At 39.5% G+C, this 19,887-nt stretch overlaps 1 long non-coding RNA gene across 8 annotated transcripts in view; it reads left to right on the top strand.

Annotated features, from left to right (window-relative positions):
* LOC113927345 overlaps nucleotides 1-19,887 on the top strand; it is a 151,988-nt gene that overhangs the window by 32,492 nt on the left and 99,609 nt on the right. For 4 of the 8 annotated variants that reach the window (XR_003521590.2, XR_003521589.2, XR_003521591.2 and 1 more), the window contains exons 3-5: nucleotides 5,692-5,946; nucleotides 6,453-6,731; nucleotides 9,596-10,038. This is a non-coding gene — a long non-coding RNA (uncharacterized LOC113927345). The remainder of the gene's footprint in view (nucleotides 1-5,691; nucleotides 5,947-6,452; nucleotides 6,732-9,595; nucleotides 10,039-19,887) is intronic. The other 4 variants (XR_004820227.1, XR_003521592.2, XR_003521594.2 and 1 more) reach the window with 4 other exon arrangements.

Here is a 19,887-nt window from a genome sequence, read left to right on the forward strand (position 1 = left end):
GTGCTTTTCATTACTTTTAGATGGGTCCAAACCCAGGAACTAGTACACGAGAGAATAGATTTTAAGGGCTGAGATCAGGGATTTCCAAGTTTTGACTTGCAGGCCAATGGCCCACTACCAGCTTTTGTACAACATGCAAGCAAAGAATGGTTTTTATGTTTCTACAGGGTTGGAAAGGAAAGTATTTTATGTCACTTGGAAATTATATAAAATTCAAATTTCAATATCCATCAAGAAAGCTTTATTGGGGTGCCGCCATGCCCTTTAGGCTACAGGTGGTTTTGTGCTACAAGGTAAGAAGTCATGACACAGCTAAACACTATTTACAATTTGTCTCTTTACAGAGAAAGTTTGCTGAATTGTGTTCCATATCCTGGAGATAATAGTTTCAAGTGTCACAATTAAATTGGGATCCTAGTAATGAGAGCCTGGCTAGGCAAAGGGTCAGGTGGTGGTGCTTAACTTTTAGAGAGACAAAGTAGGCATAATTTCCGTCATAGGCAGGGTCAGAGTGGCCAACTGCTTTGACCTTCTGGAATCTGTGGTGGTGGTGAATTGATCCATGGGCCTATAGGTGTAAAATGAATGTGTATTCTATGAAGATATTGACTGAGCTATATAACCTTGTGGCATAAACAAGATTAGACACTCCATAATGAGAATTCACAGGCTCTCATCAAGTCTAGACTTAAGGCAGTTCAGAACTGGAGGGATAACTGAGGAGAAGCTGGGTCCCCATTTAGTATCCTGTGGAAAGTGACATAGCCACAAATGTAAACTGTAAATCTTTCTTGAAGTGTTTCCCCCAGGCCATTTATAGAGTGATTGTGCACTGGGGAAAGGGCATTTTCCAGACCTTCCATATAAGATACTCTGGGTTGAGGCTGATCACTAAATACCCATTATGCCATTGTAACCTACTTACAAGTCGGTGTGGGGGCTTATGGAGTTAGGTGGATGGAATCATTTTTAAACAAGTTACTATTATGAAAAAACTTGAAACCCATCATGAAAAAATTTCAAATAGAGGCATATAGAATGGTTATAATAATGTAGTCATTCTTCAGTTTAACAATTATCAATATTTTGTCTATATTGTTTTATCTAACCATACTAACACATTCCCCCGCTCCTGGGAGATTTCTAAAAAAATTCCAGACATCACATCACATTATCTAGAAATACTTTACTATGTACCTCTAACAGATAAGGACTTTTTCTTTTTATTATTTTATCATTATTATTGTTATTATTGTTTTTAGTAACCTGTACACCCAGTGTGGAGCTCAAACTCACAGCCCCGAGATCAAGAGTTGCATGCTCTTTCACTTGAGCCATCCAGGAGTCCCAGTATTTTTTAATGTAACCACAATATCGTTATCACATTTAAAAAAATAACAATAATTCCTTAGTATTATCTACTATACAGCCATGTTTGAATTCCCTCAATTGTATTAAAAAATGGCTTTCTCAGGTGAGTTAGTTGAAACAGTACTTAAATAAATTCCTGGTATATCTCAAGCTTTTTTTATCTAAAACAGTTCCCCTTCTGTACTTTCTATGATATTTGGTGAAGAAGCTGGGTCATTAGTCTTGTAGAATTTCATTTATTCAAAATTTGGCTGATTGTGTTGTTATCATTTAACTTAGTTTCTATTCTCCCTCCAAGAACCCTCACCAAGCCAAAATAGTAAACTAAAAAGAGCACAACGGAGAGTGCAAAAGAGAGGATACCCCAAGAAAGCTCTGTAGAAGTTTCACACTGTGGTGCGAGCTGCCTTACACTTGGACCTAATGAGTCTTGCTGTGTTTATGGCCTGCAGTAAGTCTCAGTAGGAGGATCACTGTGTATTGGCTTTCACATCCTAGGATTTCAGAGTAAACTCTGGACTTTTCTATTGCCAAGGTTCTCTGTGTGAGAAGTAGCTCTTGTTTTGCTATGGGGTCCTCAAAAAGACGGAATAGCTGACCATGAGACACCAAGTGACTCTGAGATCTGAGAAACTCATCATTGTCTGGTGTTCTCTGATCTTCCATATCATAAACTGACAGCAGTCCATCCTTAATTAAAAGTGGGTCTGGGTCTGAGCAGGTCCAGAGGGTGCTAGTAAATTTGATGAAAATGTGGCTCAGACTCTCACGGTATCAGTTTCTCCTTCACCACCTTTCCTTCACCTCACATTTATGGCCTCATGGAGAGTTACCCATGACCCACAAACAGGAGAGGAAAAATTGAAAGCCTGGTTTACATGTGAGTGTGTACAATTGGCTGGCACCAGCTGGTAGCAAGGAGTTAAAATATTTCTACCGACTTAGTTAGGAATGTCTCCATGGTCACTGGTGCAGGGGAGCTTCCTAATGGGCAGAACTTAAGCAGTCCCTCTGGTGGTCTTCTGTCCTTAGAAAGATGGCCTAAAGTATGGATCCGCATGAAGTCCCAGGCCTGCTAGCACGTTAGTCAAAAGATCAAGTTCTTAGAAAAATAGCAGGTTTGGTGACAAGAAGGCCTTAGAAAAATTGAATGCCCATCCAGTGTAGGCTCTCACTAATGAGGGGGCAAGATGACCTGTGCTGTAGATGTCAGCCTCTTTTTACCAGCCATGTGCTTGCTCAAAAGACTCATTTACAAAGTGGGCATGGCATCAGGGATGGAAGTTATACATAGACTTAACAGCATAGACTCTCCCTTATCAAGGCTAATCAGACTATTGAGTGTCCAACCTATCTACCTACAGCACAGGCCAACACATTGCCCCCAGGATGGCTTCATTTTTCAGAGGAACCAGCGAGCCACCCAGTGATAAATTGAATATGTCGACTGAGGCTATCCTTACAGGACTAGTGTTCTGATTACAGATTTGCCTTCCCTTCCCACATTTCTTCTGTTAGTACTACCATTTACTGAGAGACCCGCAAAATGCCATGGTGTTCTTTACATCATCTTTGACCAAGAAACTCATTTCGTAGTGAAAGAAGTATGGAGATGAGCTCAGGCCCATGGGATTCATTGGTCGTCCACTTATTCGTGGTCTAAAAGCTGGTGGACTGATAGAACAGCAGAACCGATAGAAAAGTGTAAAAGTTGAGCTATAGAGTCAGCTTGAAGGCCGTGCTTTGTGATGTTTTAGTGCTCCCTTGCACAAAGGAATCCCAACTGCACATCAGTGTTGTTTGTGCCATCCCCTTACGGTCAGAACATATAATCTGGGGAGTGAGAATTGGAGTTGTGAGTGACTCTTCTCCTGATTGCACCTGATAATCTAGAATTTCTGCCTCCTACTTTTGCAACATTGGCTTGGTGAGTTGGGAGTCCTATTGCCTAAGGGATGGGTGTTTCCATTAGGTCACACAGTCTTGTTGCAGTAAATTAGAGAGAATCCCACCCCCACCCCCACCCCCACCCCCACCCCCACCCCCACCCCCGCCACGGCCATTTCAGGCCCTCCAAGGCACTGAAGCAGTGAAGCCATGATGCCTGATCCCTATTACCAAAGGGAAATTGGGTTACTGTTTTACAAGGGGATAGGGAGGACCAGATCTGAAAGGCAGACACTGGGCGCACCTCTAGCACTTACCACTACCTGGCACCCTACATATTTGCTTATTGTCCCCCCTAAACTGTAAGCTCCATGAGGATGGGACTATGCCCATCTTGTTCATTGCTATATCCCTGGCTCCTATAGTTTAGTAGTTGTTTAATAAATATCTGCTGAGTGAATGGATGTGCCCTGGTGACTCCATCAACGGGGAGCTAAGCTTTTAGACCCTGGAGTCTGGGTCTTTATCTAGGTTCCATTACTTTTGCCTGTTTGACTGAGGAGAACTTGTGACCTGAACCTTCTTCTGCATTAGCCTCCTTGTTCAGGGCCACTGCTACAAGTCCGGGTCTCTTACCTACAAATCCATAGCGCAAAAGGCTCCGACGACTCTAAGTTTTTGTACATTTGGCACAGATTTATTTGGGGGCAAAACTTGGCCTGATTTGAATTGATATGAGCTACTTATAGAATTCATTTTTTCCAATTAGTGTGCATATTCATAGATTTGATCAATATTAACATGTTTGAATACAGAGTGCTTCTGTAGGGCCTGTGGATTTTATGTCTTTGATGGCATATATACCTTATTCCCTTTCTGAAATCTGAAAAAAAAAATCTGAATTTCGAGACACATTTGGCTTTAGGGGTTTTGAAGATGGAATTGTGTACCGATAGTAGTATCTACCTTATTGGGTTGTTTTATGGATTCAGTGACGTAATAGATGTAAAGTACTTAGCTCCTTCCACACAGTAAACAATAAACGTTAGCTGTCTTTAGTGTTTAAGACCCTCAGTTTTCTCTAATGTGGTAGTGAGATCTCTTTAACCCCTTTCACATCATATTTGAGACTGGTTTGTATCTTTTAGAGCTTTTCATGGGGGCTGGGTAATGTGTATTGTGCTTCTTTTTCTGGGTAGGAGGGACAGGGGAGAGGAGGACAGCTCATTTTGGATTCTGGAAAGCCACATTTTTGTGAGACTGGTTTCTGCTTTCACCACTCCAGTTTGGTCCAGAGCCTTGCCCAGGGTTTACTAGAATGATGTGAGATCATATCTGAAGCCCGCAGAGAGACCCAAAGTAGGGTGAATCCTGGAAACTATTCCTTACATAGAGATAAGCGGTACTTTCTTCACCTGCTTCTTCCCAACTTCTTCCCGGCTTCTTCGTCCTGTTCATTTGACCCAAACTAAGATAAAACTTGCGGGCTGGACCTATAACCTCATCACCTGCTGGGAAGGAGGGGTTCAACACCTGGGGTTCTTTGTGCCTTCATCACCCTGGGACTTTAGCACTTTCAAAGGAGCTTGTTTTAAGTCTCTTCTGTTCATATCCTTTTTTTGTTTTGTTTTGTTTTTGGTGTTCTGTTTTGCTAGATGCATATATTTTGTTGGATATAATTAGCCCTAGGTCATTGTGAATAGCCTGCCTTCTCCTTACGGCTTTGTTCTGAGCTGGAAAAAAAACAAGACACAAAATAGATAATGAACTCTGGAGATTTTTTTTTTTTCCTGATTCTGGGGGAACACAGCTAGATTTTTATGTTTTCTTTCTTTGTATTTTCTATACCTTTTGTCTTCTTCCTACATTGGAAGTATTCTTTTCATATATATGTTATATACATATATATATAATTTTTCCTATATATTTATATAATTTTGTCTTCTCTCTTCCTCTTCCTTTTTTTCCTTCACTATTAGTAGCTATACGAGTTCCTGGAATAATCTCTTCTCCGTCTCCTCCCCCTCTTTAGCTTATGCTTGTCACAGAGTAGGCATAAGGTTGTGTCTCTTCTTATGTTTGATTGCTACTGGTTTAGTTTTTTATGTCTTGTTGTACTTAAAATTTGTAAATTTATTTAGTCGTGGTGGGAGAAAATTTATGATAGCTTCAGTCTGCCAACTTATTCTGAAAATCTCATTAACTACACGATCTTTTATAGTATAAAGGTATGTTGTCCTATAGGGCAGTTCACAGGAATTCACGGGTCAGCGTCGCTAGACATATAGTAGTTAAAGTTCTGTGTGCAGGAGGGAGTCAGATGCCCAGAGAGCTGAGCCCTTCTAAGTGCCATAGTGAATGATTTCCATCGATTCAGGTGCACTGATTATATACATTCCCATTTTTCTCCCGCCTCCTTTCTCCTGGATACAGCAGATCAAAGGACTAATGACCTGGCTGCTCAGAAAATCATTTCAATTCTTCGTGTCCGTAGCCATGTATAACGTCGCCTGAAGGGACCATATACTTTAAGGTATACACTCTATACATCACTTATTGTACACATATTTTTTGAGCACGTACTATGAGCGGGGTACCTGCAGATAGAGCAGAAAAATGAAAGAAACTGGAATTGCTGCTTTCATGGAGCCTACGTACAGTTGGAGGGAAACAGATACAATACGGTGGGTAAGTACATTACATAGCTTTTAGAAGATGCTTAGCTATGGAGAAAAACAGATCATGGAAAACTGATAGACCTGGGGGCGGAGGGAGGGTTACAATTTTCCCCTGCTTGGGGAAGGCCTCACTGGGAAGGTGACATCTGAGGAAAGATTTGAATGATAGGAGGAAGGAAGTCATGCATATTTCTGGGGGGCGGGGAGAGAAGATTCCAAGTAGAGGGAGCAGCAAGATAACATTTTTTTTTCCTCATTTTTTTCTCCTCCTATCTGCTGGAGATAGCAGATAAAAGTGTTTTAATGAGTGGGTTGCTCAGAAAATTGTTTTAATTCTTCACTTCCTATCTATGTAATAGATAGCCTGAAGGGGCTGCATACTTTAAAGCAATTATTAACATTTGTAATAAAACTTAAGTATTCCTTTTGGCGATGAGAATGAGTGTGCATAAGTTAGTAACTGTCAATAAATATATGTTTTACTAAATTTAACTTGGTGCTTGTTCTTTGAGTTAGCCCTTGTAGGTGACCGGTTATAAACCCAAAGAAGGCTTCCGTGGCCACGGGCAGAGATAAACATCCAGGAGTACAGAAGATCTGTTGGATTCTATCAAGGAAAATTTCTTCCTTGTTTCTGTCTGTATCTTGTTCCCTCTTTTAATATGCAAATAGTGGTCTGGGTTTGAATTGTGATTTCCTCTCTAGCCTCTGCGTTGATCTCTACTTCATAAAGCAGAGGAGCACGATCTAAAAGGAAACAAACTTCTACTTCACTGAGCTGGGTGGTTTTATCAGGTGATTTCAATCTGAAAGTAAATTGTTCTCTGGAGATTATATGCTTATTGCTTTTTTTTTTTTTTAGAAAGGACTTAACAAATAACTTGCAACATATGCCTAGTTGTATTTGAAAAAGACATAATAAAACAGTCTTTAGGATTTAGAACAATGATCTAAAAATAGCTGAGACTGTATTCCCATTTGGAAAAAAAAACCGCTATGAAATGATTTTTTTCTTCTCATTCTGAGCATTGCATAAAGCAAAACCAATTCACAGCAACTAAAGTATATTCTCACAGAGAAATCTCAAGTTATTTTCAGCTCAGGACTCTGGAGACCTCATTATACTGCCATTACAAACAGACCTGCAGCAAGTTGTTTATGCCTTTGTGCTAGTGAGTTAAGCAAATGTCACAGGGATTGCTATGCAGATATATTCACTAGTTGCTGGCACTTAGACAGACAGGCCCGGATCTACCCTTACTGGATAAGGGTAACTAGACACACAGAACTTAAATTTTTGTGTGCAGAAGGCAGTCAGAAGATGCCCATAGAACTGAGTCATGCTAAGTGCCCCAGTGAATGAATGCCTCCATCAATGCAAGTGTACTGATTGCATACATTCCCATTATTTTCTCCTCTTCTCTACTGGATACAGCAGAGAAAAGTCCTCTAATAACTGCTCAGAAAATTGTTTCAATTCTTCACTTCTTTCAATTCTTCAGTATCCATGTATAATATAGCTTAAGGGCTTCATACTTTAAAGCAGGCATGCTCACTTTATGGAATTAACATGTTTTTGAAAAATTGCGTTCTCATTTGTTTCTTAAAAGTTTTATATCGGTGACTCCCCCAGGGCATGCTCCCTGAGCACAGATGTTTATAGGCCTTTTTGTACCACCCCACTCCTGTTCTGCTCTGTCCTTCCAAGGGGCATGAGGGTTCTCCCCTCTTGCTTTCGCAGTAAGTAGGAATCTCCATTGTGGAGAATTGCGTTCTACTTTGGAGACTATAACGGCCTGCAGAAATGTTGGAGACAAGGTTGAGAACTCTGAGGAGCCTTCCTGTTCTGTAGTTCTCCAAAATCGAGCTTGCACTGCAAATTTCAGGGTAGTTTCCACACTGTATTGCTACTCTTTGTTCATATAGCTACCTACCTGGTCCTCCGAGGAGCATCTTGAGGGCAAGAATGGGGATTACTTATATTGTAACACCTTATATGAAATAGCTGCTCAATACATATTTATTGAATGGATGAATGACTAATTTTAAAGATACAATACATATTTTGACAGATCAAAGTAGCATAAGATTATCTCAGTCTTTAAGGAACTTAAAATCTAATTAGCACCATAAAACATACATGTGTAAGGAGGAAAAACAAATTTTGGGTTAAAACAACAGTTTTCTAAGGAGAATACGTTCTATTAAATGAGAGGCCATTTTATTTGGCTGAGGACCTTAATAGATTTGCCCATACTCATGTAGGCCTGATGCTGATTTTGAGAGTAGGGGACTGGCGGGAACCGAATTGTTCTACCAAACAGAATGAAAACATAGTTTCTAGAAGGTGTTCCAGAAGGGAGGGGGAAGGGATTGAGGCTGACAGGAGAGTGAGTTGCCTTTTTTGGACTATTGTGATGTAGAACCTACTAGGTTTCCCCACTTATTCAGTAAGGATTGTTGAGTGCAGATTGGTGAAGATAGGTATGCCCACTCCTTGTAGAGTATATGTACATAGGATATATACATCCCTGTGCCATTGCACACATGCACACACACACATTTCTGAAAGAATAAGGTGCAAAACAGCAACTGACTAGATAGTTATATTTCTGTATTTGTGATAACATTTCCTCTGTTCAAACTTTTGAGTAAGTCTGTTATTTATATAAAATCTTATATGAGTGGGATTTATTTGCCTATCATTGGTTGGTTTTATTTTGCAGACATCAGGGAAAGGAGCTGATTTCCACATCTGGATTGACCAAGGGCAGAATAGGAACAGCAAGGATAGGAGAGGAAAATGATCCACACACTGGATTTATTGCACAGAAGAAGGGGTTCAGAGCCAAAGATGAATATAAGCATAAAAGCCACCCCCCAGCAATTCGCCAGAATCTTGTGGTGTGTTAAGGACTGGCAGGAAAGGGGTTTGGGACACACCAAGATAGATCTTAATGGGTAGAAAGGCTCTGACTGACATCTGAGTTATAGAGACATGAAAAAAAGAAACCCAAATCACAATGCAATATATTATAAATGGCAGATGAATGGCAGATCGAATGGATAGTCGGAGGGTTCAGAGTGGGGGATATCATTTGAGTTGAGGCAGATTGGAAGTTTTTTGGGTTTTTTGTTTTTTTATTTTTGTTTTTTGATGGGAAGGTTTTTGAAGGAATTAGGATTCCACTTGGAATCTTGTGAAAGAGAGAAGTGAATTTCTGATAAGGGGTTATTATTCACTTAACAGATGCCCACTTATTTATTTGGCTCCTAGAATTTGTAAGCAGCATGCTAGACTGTCCATATATAAAGATCGTTAAGACATGCTCCTTCTCTTCAAGGAACACAAACCTCAGGGTGAAAACTGTTTCATAGGGGCGCCTGGGTGGCTCAGTCAGTTAAGCGTCCAACTCTTGATTTTGGCTCAGGTCATGATCTTAGGGTCATGAGATCGAGCCTCACATAGGGCTCTGTGCTGAGCATGGAGCCTGCTTAAGATTCTCTCTCTCCCTCTGCCCCTCTCATCCTAAAAAAATGAAAACAGTTTCATAAGCAAGTCAGGGTAATATCTGATAATGTGATGAGTCATACACTGGTGTCAGACATGTAGAGGGACACACACGTAGGAATGACTCCTTCTGCTTACATTGTTTCAGGGAAGATTTCCGTAAGAACTTGCCATTTGAACGGGACCTTGAAAGAAGCATAGACTACGACTGGGTTGACTATAAGAAAGGGTGTTTTAATCAAAGAGAATGATGTGAGCAAAGCTAGGAGACCTGAAGTACACAGGTGTGTAAAATATGGCAAAGCTGGATGTGGCTGAAGCACCAGGGCATGTACCAGGAGAAGGCTGGAATCTCACTCGGGGACAAGGAGGTGAAAGCTTTGAATGGCACTGTTCACAGGGAGGAGGCTTCAGGTTTCTGAGCTGAAGAGCATGATGGCATTTATTTTGGAAAGATAATTCCATTCGGGAGGAAGATGACAACAAAAGAGGAGGAATGGATGGCTAACACTTGCATGGCATTAAATGTGCTCGTGCTGGGTAGGTCCTAAGTGTTTTCTACGTATTAACTACTCAAGACAATGCCAAAAGGTAGGTCTCATTATGAACTCCATTTTATAGATGAGGAAGCTATACAGGTTACATAGCAAGTCAGTGGTGGGATCAGGTTTGAACCCACTGGTCTGACTGCAGAGGCCGTACTTTTAAACGTCCCAATGACCTGCCTTTTAAAATTATAAAACCAAAGAAAAATCCAAGGTAAAGATCCTGAGATTTTAAAGTGGGACAATTAAAATGGGGATGGGACCTAAAAGCACTCAAGGAAGTGTGGCAAAAAGAGGTAACAAGGATGAATCAGTTTCTTGTTTGAGTTGCCTGATCAGTGGTAAAGACCTTAACCCAAAAAGACATCCCAGTTTACTCAGAAACTAAGAAAAACAGCTTTTCATTCAATCGTGATCTTTATGCTCTCAAGAAGCATCTAACCAAATTGTGACAGAGACGTGTGCTACTATTTCAATATATATCGACAACCTCAAATTCACAGAAATGCTGATGGTACAACTGTTGGATTAAATTTAAATCTGTGAGGGGTGCCCGAGTGGCTCAGTCATTGAGTGTCTGCTTAGGCTCAGGCCATGTTCCCACCGTCCTGGGATCGAGTCCTGCATCGGGCTCCTTGCTCAGCGGGGAGCCTGTTTCTCCTTCTGCCTGCCCCTCCCCCTGCTTGTGCTCTCTCTCTCTCTGTCAAATAAATAAATAAAACCTTAAAAAAATAAATTTAAATCTGTGAGACACAATGCACAAAAATTCAAATACAAAGGGGAGGTTCAGTCAATCAATCAATCATTCCATTGTTTGGTGTCATGTTAACAAGAACATCTGGAAGACTGAATGAGTTTCACTTTTCATATAGTTTCTTTGCCATGATGTAGCTGCTACATTTGAGAAATGAGGCCACTCTCAGAGACACGTATGCAAAGAAGCTGGCAGTAATAACACCTGTGCTGATTCTGGATTGTAAAAACATTTGTAGCCCCCGGCATGTGCATAGAGATTGCTGAATTTCATGAAATAATAAAAATAATAATGCTTCATATTGATACAATGCTTTATGTAGTTTTCACCACTCTCCCAGAAAAGAGATACAAAAATGAATATGCATTCCTAAGTGATCAGTGATACAGCAGTATGCCTGACTCCTTAATATTTCTTTCTGTGTTTCCTGGATGTCCATACTGTATTTGGAACTGAATGGGGATTAAAGGGAGGTCAGTAGAATCAGATCACACATGATTTGTTTCTTGTATATTTTCTAAAACAGCAGGGGGAATGTTAAGATGTTTTATTTCCTACATGTTGACCTATTTAGGAGATACCCTCCCTTGGCTGAGCCGTACGCTTACATGTTGCTAACATGCTTTATAGTTATTTAGTTTTTAAATTTGTTTATTCATTCGGTGTTTGTTCAGTTGTTTCTGTGTAAGATAGTATGGTGTTGGGAAGTTTCCATATGAAGCCACTGGTGGATGGGGATCCCATCTGTTCACTCACAATGCTCAGTTTGGCACACGGAGATGGACAGAGGTGTGCTGAACAAATGACTCTGCTTGATGACAGTATGATAAATGATGATTTCTGAATACCTTTGGGGATGCCTAGATAACTCTTTGGAATACAAATCCATCACTTTTAGTCACAACATATTGCATGTGTAGACACATGTGCTATAATATATCACTTAGGAGAAAAAGGCTTTTGCTTCACATCAAATATTCAAGAGAGAGCAGACAAGTAAAATTTTCATCCCCATGATATTTACAGAATAGCATCCAATCATGGCATTTTTATGTAATGATATCATCAAGAGCTACCAGCTACTGAATGTCTGCCATGCCATGCACTTTACCAAGGAAAGTGTTTAGCATTTAAATTTTTTACATCAAATTCAGTATCTACAGCAACCTAATGAGAGCAGTAATATTATTCCTATTTTATAGATCAAGAATACAAAGCTTAAAGAGATTGAGTAACTTTCTGGAGGTCATACTATTAGCGGAGCAGGCCTTAAATACAGGGCCTCCAAAGGCTGTGCTCTTTTTACTCACTACAACAACCGAGCCTGAGGGTTAACAACATCTCAGGAGACTCAGCAAGAGAGATGAGGGATGGAAAGAATTTTAAGGAACCAATCCTATAGTTAGACTATAGAAGTCAAGCAAAGCTCTCCCAAAACAGTACACTTGTAATTAGTATTTATTTACACTTACCTCCCCACCTATCTGCACTTAGCCATTTACCCTTTTACTCATTTGGTGAGCTTGGCAAGGTAAATTATTTGCAATACTATTGTATGCCAGTGTATAAACAACAGTGAAAACAAGCCATATTTATGCCAATTTACTTAAATTCTTTCTTTCAATCCAATGCAGCACATAACTATTAATTGAGCATCTATAATGTGCAGTTTTATTGTGCTAAGCATTGCAGCAAGATTTAGGGAACAAAAGAACCATGGTTGTTCCTTTCCTTAAGCTTGCTGGGGAAGGATAGGCTGGCTGTTTTCCTGTCCCTCTTTTTTTGCATATCTACAAGGCATATTTGTTCAGCTATCTTCTGGCATCTTTACTCAAAAAATTCTAAACCAAAATTGCAAAGCATTGGATAGCTCTTTTAGTTTGGAACAATATCATAAAATTTAATGAGTGAAATCTCCACACAATGGATATGTTCAGGAGAATATTCAGGAAAGCAAACCAAGAGATTGCAAGGATGATTACAAGAGTGGAAATACACAAAAGAAAAAAAATAATCTGAACGTAAACCCTGGATTGAAATATAATTGGGATTAGAAATCACATGTCATTTATGGAAATTTCACAGAGAAAAACTTGAACTTAGAAAATTCAAGTTCAAGTTTGTTAATTTTTTTAAATAAAATCTGTTTTTTGCATGAGATGCCATTTCCATCAGACAACGGAAAACTAAATTTGTTCACATCCAGGTAAACTTGGTCAAAGTAAGGACTAATTTGGTTATGCACTAGTCAAGCTCAGGTTTTCCTTGCTTCTCCTTATTGAATTGTGTTTAAGTTCCAAGAAGTTTAGAGTAGGATCACAACATACAGCATTAGTGAAGAAGGGGGTCTGCTCCTTGAGTGCTCTCATCGACCGTGACCAACGCCACACGGTATTCGCTGTTGGTTTTTGGCATTTGCTCCTGATGTCCACGTTTCCTGGATCCCAGATCCAAGTGCTCTGAAGTTTCCTCTTTCAAACTGCAAGACCCACTCCCAACCTTATGTAGTTCTTCTTCAAGGGCTTGGAAATTGTCTTACTTAAAACTCTGTAGGGTGCCCATGACTTTGCTACCCTGCTTGTAGGCTCCTTTGTCTAGATGGTTTAGTCAGCAGAAGCCATCTTACTGTTCTGGTGCCATGTTGGATGGAACCTCATTCATGAAGTCTGAAACCTCTCTAGGCTGTACTTTGGGAAGGGAGGCATGTAACTTCCCTGCTCTGGGATACACCAAACTTATCTGGCTTTCCTGCTGTTTCCATAACCTGGGCTCAGCTCTTTTCAGGGGCTTAGGGGCAGGGCCCTCTTTCTCAGAGAACCATTAAGAGTTAGTTCAGTTAATTTCTTTCCTCTCTCTCTTTTTTTTTATAAAGATTTTATTTATTTATTTGAGAGAGACAGAGACAGACAGAAACAGAGAGCATGAGTGGGGGAAGGGGCAGAGGCAGAGGGAGAAGCACGTTCCCCGCTAAGCAGGGAGCCCAATGCAGGGCTCCATCCCAGGACCCTGAGATCATGACCTGAGCCGAAGGTAGACGCTTAACCGACTGAGCCACCCAGGTGCCCCAATTTCATTCCTCTCTTGAATGTTCTTCTCACTAGCCCAGAAATCTTTTTCCTTCTGGAAAAACTGAGGGGGCAACTATTTTTTTCAGCCTTTGTTTATGGGTCCTTCAGGATTTTGGCTCTTTATGTGTAAAGTCAAACTTTTGGTACTCAAACACCTTATTATTTTAAAAAGGTTGATACTTTTTTTGATACTCAAAAACACCATGGCTTTCAAAACTACTGTTATTGCTCTGAGTTCCAAAATCTATTTATAAACTCAACTGACTCTTATGTTCTCAGCTCTATCTATCTTTTCCCTTTGGAAACAAGTGCCAAGTGATTCAATGGGTAAAAGGGTTGGTTTTCATAGAATTTATTTCTCCACATTTAATTCCATACTACATGTTTTTCGCCCTGTAAAGAGCATGCTCTTTCCCCATTCTAGGCATTATTCTCTCCAGAAAATGGGATTGGGGGTATCTGTCCAGAATCTGCTTTGTTAGATGTGTACTCCCACACATACGGCACTGCATGGATATGGGATCATCTTCTGCCCCTGCCACGAAAGTGTCATGTGGGAAACCAGTTATGGGTGAAGTTCTTACATCCCTGTAGAAGTACTTTTTACTGAACTGTCTCCTTTGATTTATATTTTTCCTAAGTGACTCAGATGTGAAAGTAGAGATTCCCTTAAAGAGGAAAAGAAGAGCAGAACAGTAGCCTTTTCAAAAAGGTAGCACATGGTTCTCCTGGCCCTTTAACCCCATTCCTTACTCTCTGCAGAGTCATGGCCTTGGCTTTGAGCCCCAGTTGTAGGTGTCAAGTTGGAAATGAGACCCAGTTAGCCTTGGCTCTTGTGGAAACAGTTTGCCTATTTCATCCCTCTATACATACATCCCTCTCTACTTTCTTGAAGTCTCATAAACCTACTGTTTATGAGTAGGTTTATGAAGTCTTATAAACCTACTGAAATGTATGTCATGATTCACAATATTCCTACAGGCAAACAAAAAGAGAAGAACTTGCCTTTTAAAAACTCTTAGCAGCTCTTTGTCAACATTTCTCTGACAAACGTAGGCTTTGCTTAATGCTTATTGAATAAAGCTGGGATGCTGGAATTGTTCAGTCCTTTCCAGGAGGAGATTGAGTTCTTTCAACATATCAGAGTATTTTGAAAGCTCAGGGATGCCCAGTGAGGCAATGGAGGCAATTTCAAGGGGGTAGAAGAGACCATAAGAGACTGACTGGAAGTTGGGGGACAATCTCAGTAATTATGGTAATTTTGTCCTGCTGCATTGTCATTTGTATTGCTTTGGTAGAAGACCATATGAATCAAAAGAGATAATCTCCCTATAACAGAATGAGAGTTTACAAAAAAGAATGGGAATAAGCAGGGAGAAGGAAAAACAGTAAAAGAAGAAAGGAACATAGAATATACAATTTAGGGCTAAATATTTTCTAGGATGCCACAGGAACAACAGGGTCAAAGTTTTGTTGTTGTTGTTTTTTTTTTTAAGATTTTTATTTATTTATTTATTTATTTGAGAGAGAGGAAGAGAGAGAAAGAGCTCTCGCAGGTGAGTGGGGGGAGGGGTGGAGGGGAAGGGAGAGGGACAAGCACAGACTCTGTGCGGAGTGCTGTGCCCTATGCAGGGCTCAATCCCAGGACCCTGAGATCACGATCTGAGCCGAAATCAAGAGTCGGACACTTAACTGACTGAGTCACCCAAGCACCTCAACAGGGTCAAAGTTTTTAATATGAACCTAAAAACTTAGTACTGCATGACACGTGAAATTTGAATAGAGAGGAAATTAGTAGAGCACTGTGGTCAAGAAACTAGTAATGAGGGAAAACACTGCCATTTGATTGAGCCCCTTGGGCAGAGTTTACATTCGAATGACACCATAATAGTTTAACACTGTTATGTCTGCTTTCTATACATCCTAAGCTTGCTTGTTAGCCTATAAAATACCAATGGATTAATTAGCACCTCTGTATCAAGGACATGGTTTGAGGTCTTATGAAAGTCTCAATGTGGAGACAGTTGAATTTTCTCACAGCATTTGTGATACTTTGGAATGATAAATTGAATCCAGCATAACATTTCCTTTGCATTTTTAAAGAAAGAAGATTAAGTAGCAATTTAAACAACAGTTAAAAATATGATCTTTGATATCAACGAAAGGCATTTACCTGTTCATCTGCAATTGCCATTCTCATATCACAGACTGCTGTGTCGTCCACCCACATAATTTTCTCCACCCTTGATGAGTCTCTGTAGGAGGTGCCTCAGAGAATATCAATGCTAAGATACTCCTACCTACTTGTGGAGAGTTTGACTCATTCTTTGGCTGGTCACCACTTGGAGAAAAAGAAACCGCTATAAATCTTAGAGATATATGTAGATATATATAATGGGGGGTAGGAAAGAAAGAGGGAATTTAAGGAAAAAAATGAGAAATCAAATATTCATTTTCATGATGAAGACTTTCCATTATTTCCTGAATCTTCTTAGAAAATACATCGTCTAGAGCAGAGGTTGTTCCCATGAGTTGATAGACCTCATGAATATTAATAGATAAGCTTCAAGGGTACCCAAACTAAAACAATAGTATAAAAATAGCTTTTTGCAAATGTGAATTTTTCTGGGTAGGTAGATTTTTTTTCTTGAATTTTCATGTGTTTCTGATTCAAAAGGCTAAGAACTGGTCTAGAGCAAAGGTGGCAAGTAGGTTTTATCTTAACAAACAAAATAAATGTTTAATAGTTTAACGGAAGGATTCTAAGGTTCAACAGAAAAGACTAATAAGCAATATCTGTCAAATATGAGTATGGTGGAAGAGGTGTTTGCTATTTATAACCTAAAGTGAGTTTTGGCAGAAGATTCTGCAAGTCCTGTGTTCTTAACAGCATTATTTAAGAAACATTACATAGTGTATAAGGACAATGCAAAACAAAAGGCATGTTCACGTTAGTCTATGACTGAGTTGTACATTTGTTTTTAAAATATTTGGTCAGGGATTTACGTTTTTCATTTCCCTTTCTTGATATTTTTTGTATTGGAAATATTTGTACTCCTTGAGCAATATTTAAGACATGTACAAATGTAGCATCAAGTCAAGAAATATTCCATGGCAGCAAATTTAGTTGTTGAATGCATGAGCACAGTCCCAATTAATTTAATAGCAACTGTGAGCATGCATTAAAGACCAGAATTTCACCCTTTGTGTCTATGATTATGAGGAAACAAAACAGATAAAATATGAAACTCTATTTTTGGTAGATTCATAATAGAAATGAAAGAAGCTCTGCACTTAATATTACCTAAGTCACTGTCTGTTAATCATTTAGGTCTTCTGGGAAATGTATATACACCCTCTTGTTCACTGAAGACTCTTGGCTTTCTTGATGTCAGAAGTAACCTAGATCTTGAGAAGAAGAGACCTTCTTGTCCTCATTCTCTCCTCATAAGGGAAAGGGGAAAGTTGAGAGTGGACAAACGTAGACACAGCTTACCTTTATCTAAATGTATTCCATCTTTCATTCATAGGGTTCTTGCAAGTGGTGTAGTACTACAGAGACTCTTCATTCTTCCCACTTTCCACTGATAAAAGTGAGCACAAGGAGAGGCCCTGGAAGAGAAAATCCAAGCTCTTTATGTGTGGTTTCGGTTGGCCTGCAAATATTTAATTATCCCAGATTGGGAGCAAGACATTGGGCTTGGTGGTGGGGAACAGAAATATGAACCAGTCATGGGTACTGCATTCAAGGCTCTTCTAATCCAGTAGGAGACCTAAAATGTGTATGTGAGTTACTTGAATAGGAGGTAGAAAGCCAAAGTGCTATTAAGAGAGTGCAGGTGAATGATTATGTGCGTTCAGGAAGAGATGACGTCAAGTACCCTCAGGTGCCAGCCAATCCTCCCAGTTTATTTGCTGGCCTCATGCCATCAAGCCTATGCATGGGGCAACTCCTCTTCTGGTTGGTAATCTGCTCTCTGCTCAGCTGCCTGAGTTGTCAGAAGTATCGCCACTCACCTTCTGAGCCATGGAGGTGAAAATTGAACTCAACTTTTGGGTAATGTAGGCATTTTACATAATTTGGCTATTCATTTAATACAAGCACTCTTCAGTTTGTCTTCATGGGAGAACAATTTAATGATCGATTATCCTAGTAAAGTGTCATGTTAATTTTATTTTCAGTGGATCCAGGAGCTGACCTGCTGATTCAACTAGTTAGCTTCTTCTAAGTCAAAGTAAAACCCAAAAAACAAAACAAAAAAACACAAAAAATCCCCCCAAAACATAAAGAAAAATACTGTGGTTTTATGGTAAGCACCTAAATGTAAAATATATTTAATGCTTTTGGAAATGTTATATATGTGATAGTCAAACTCTACTAACTGGAGGATGGAAAGGGAAAATCAAAAAAGTGTCAAATAATTGGTAGATATGTTAAAATAAAAAATGTTTCTCCTAGAATGTGGAAAATATTACCTGGGATGATTATAGTTAAAATATTTGAAAACATAGTTCTTAAACTTATAACAAATTATTGCTGAACTCAGAAATTGAAAACCAAAGCCCACTGGAGGCATTCTGCATTTCTTGAGGCTTTAAGAGGCTCATACAAAGAAGAGATTGCATACTGTGCACCCCACGGTGAACTAACAACCATCACCTTTGAGTTCTAGGACACTAAAAGAAAACCAGAACTTGGAAAGTTAATATTGTCTCCACCCTCATATATTCCTTCATGGCATTCTCCTTCTCCTTGTCCTTCTTTTGGAGGCTAACTCCACCCCTAGACTGACAACTTTCATGTAGCTCTCATTTGAAGGAATGCAAGCAAACCAGTTTGTAAAGTGAGCTGAGATTGCTGAGTATAACTCCTGTTCATCATGACGTGTATGTTGTACATTTACATTGGAAAACTGTTAAAATTACCAGAATTGACAGTCTGCAAAACAGTGCAGGATAATTTGGTTTGGTTATCTTTGACCTTCTTTGTATGTCAAGTTTCATTATTTAATTTCTTTGGTAAACAATCTATTCATCCATTCATGCATGCACATGGCAAGGAATAGGTCTGCAAGGTGTTTGACAGCTCAGGGAAAGTGATCAAACAAGGTCGTCAAACAGCTACACAAAAGGCCTAGGAAGTACTAAGTGAACCATCAGTAAGAGATAACATTGCTGTAAAATATAAAAGCAAAACATTTCAACATTCAATTTCAACATTCAAAACATTCAAACATTTAGTTAAAACACTAAAATCTTAAATTCCTAAAATTCTTAGGACTCAATCACTTGGAATCCTAAAAATTTATTTAACAATGAAACTTCCGGAGACAAAAGGGAAAATGCCTTGATGACTTAGATTTGGATTCTCATTCTGATATTTATAGGCTCTGTGACGTTGGACAAGTCACTGAATCTCCTTTTACTTTCCTATCCTGTAAAATGCCATTGGCGATACTTGCCCTATCTTGCAGGGTTGCCATGAGGGCCAAAGAAGAGAATGGAAGGGTTTTGCACACTCTAATCTGCTATGCAAATAGTATTTGTTCGACCTGGCCTTCTGTGCAGGGAACACAGCTCAATAAATGCTTAAAAAGTGCATGCACTGTGATCCTTACACACTTGAAGCTTTGAAACCATTAACAATCATGCTGATCTCAATAATCATCATGATAAATGAGACAGCTAGTTTAACAGGGAACAAGTAAACAATAATGGCAAAAGGAGTCATAACATAGTTTGGTTTCTCCAAACATCTGTAATCAGATCATAGATCAGAACGTCATCCTGACATGCAAATCTGGGATAGAAAAAACATATTTCAATGGCTGAGCAATGGTTCAACCTAAATCCAAAGGCTTCTAGTTCTTCTAGAATCTTAATTTTATTTTCTTGTGGTTAAAGGAAAAAAAAGACAATTTTATCTACTAGTCAACACATTTTTCAAGCACCAAGCCACGTATATGTTATTTTGCTAGCCCTTTGCTGAAATGGGTGCCAAGGTCAGGGTTAGAGGTCATCAAGGGAAGGCAGCAATAGCATAGGTGGGATTTGGGCAAAATATTGGAGCTGC

This window comes from Zalophus californianus, chromosome 7, assembly GCF_009762305.2.
Source record: "Zalophus californianus isolate mZalCal1 chromosome 7, mZalCal1.pri.v2, whole genome shotgun sequence".
Classification (NCBI taxonomy): domain Eukaryota; kingdom Metazoa; phylum Chordata; class Mammalia; order Carnivora; family Otariidae; genus Zalophus; species Zalophus californianus.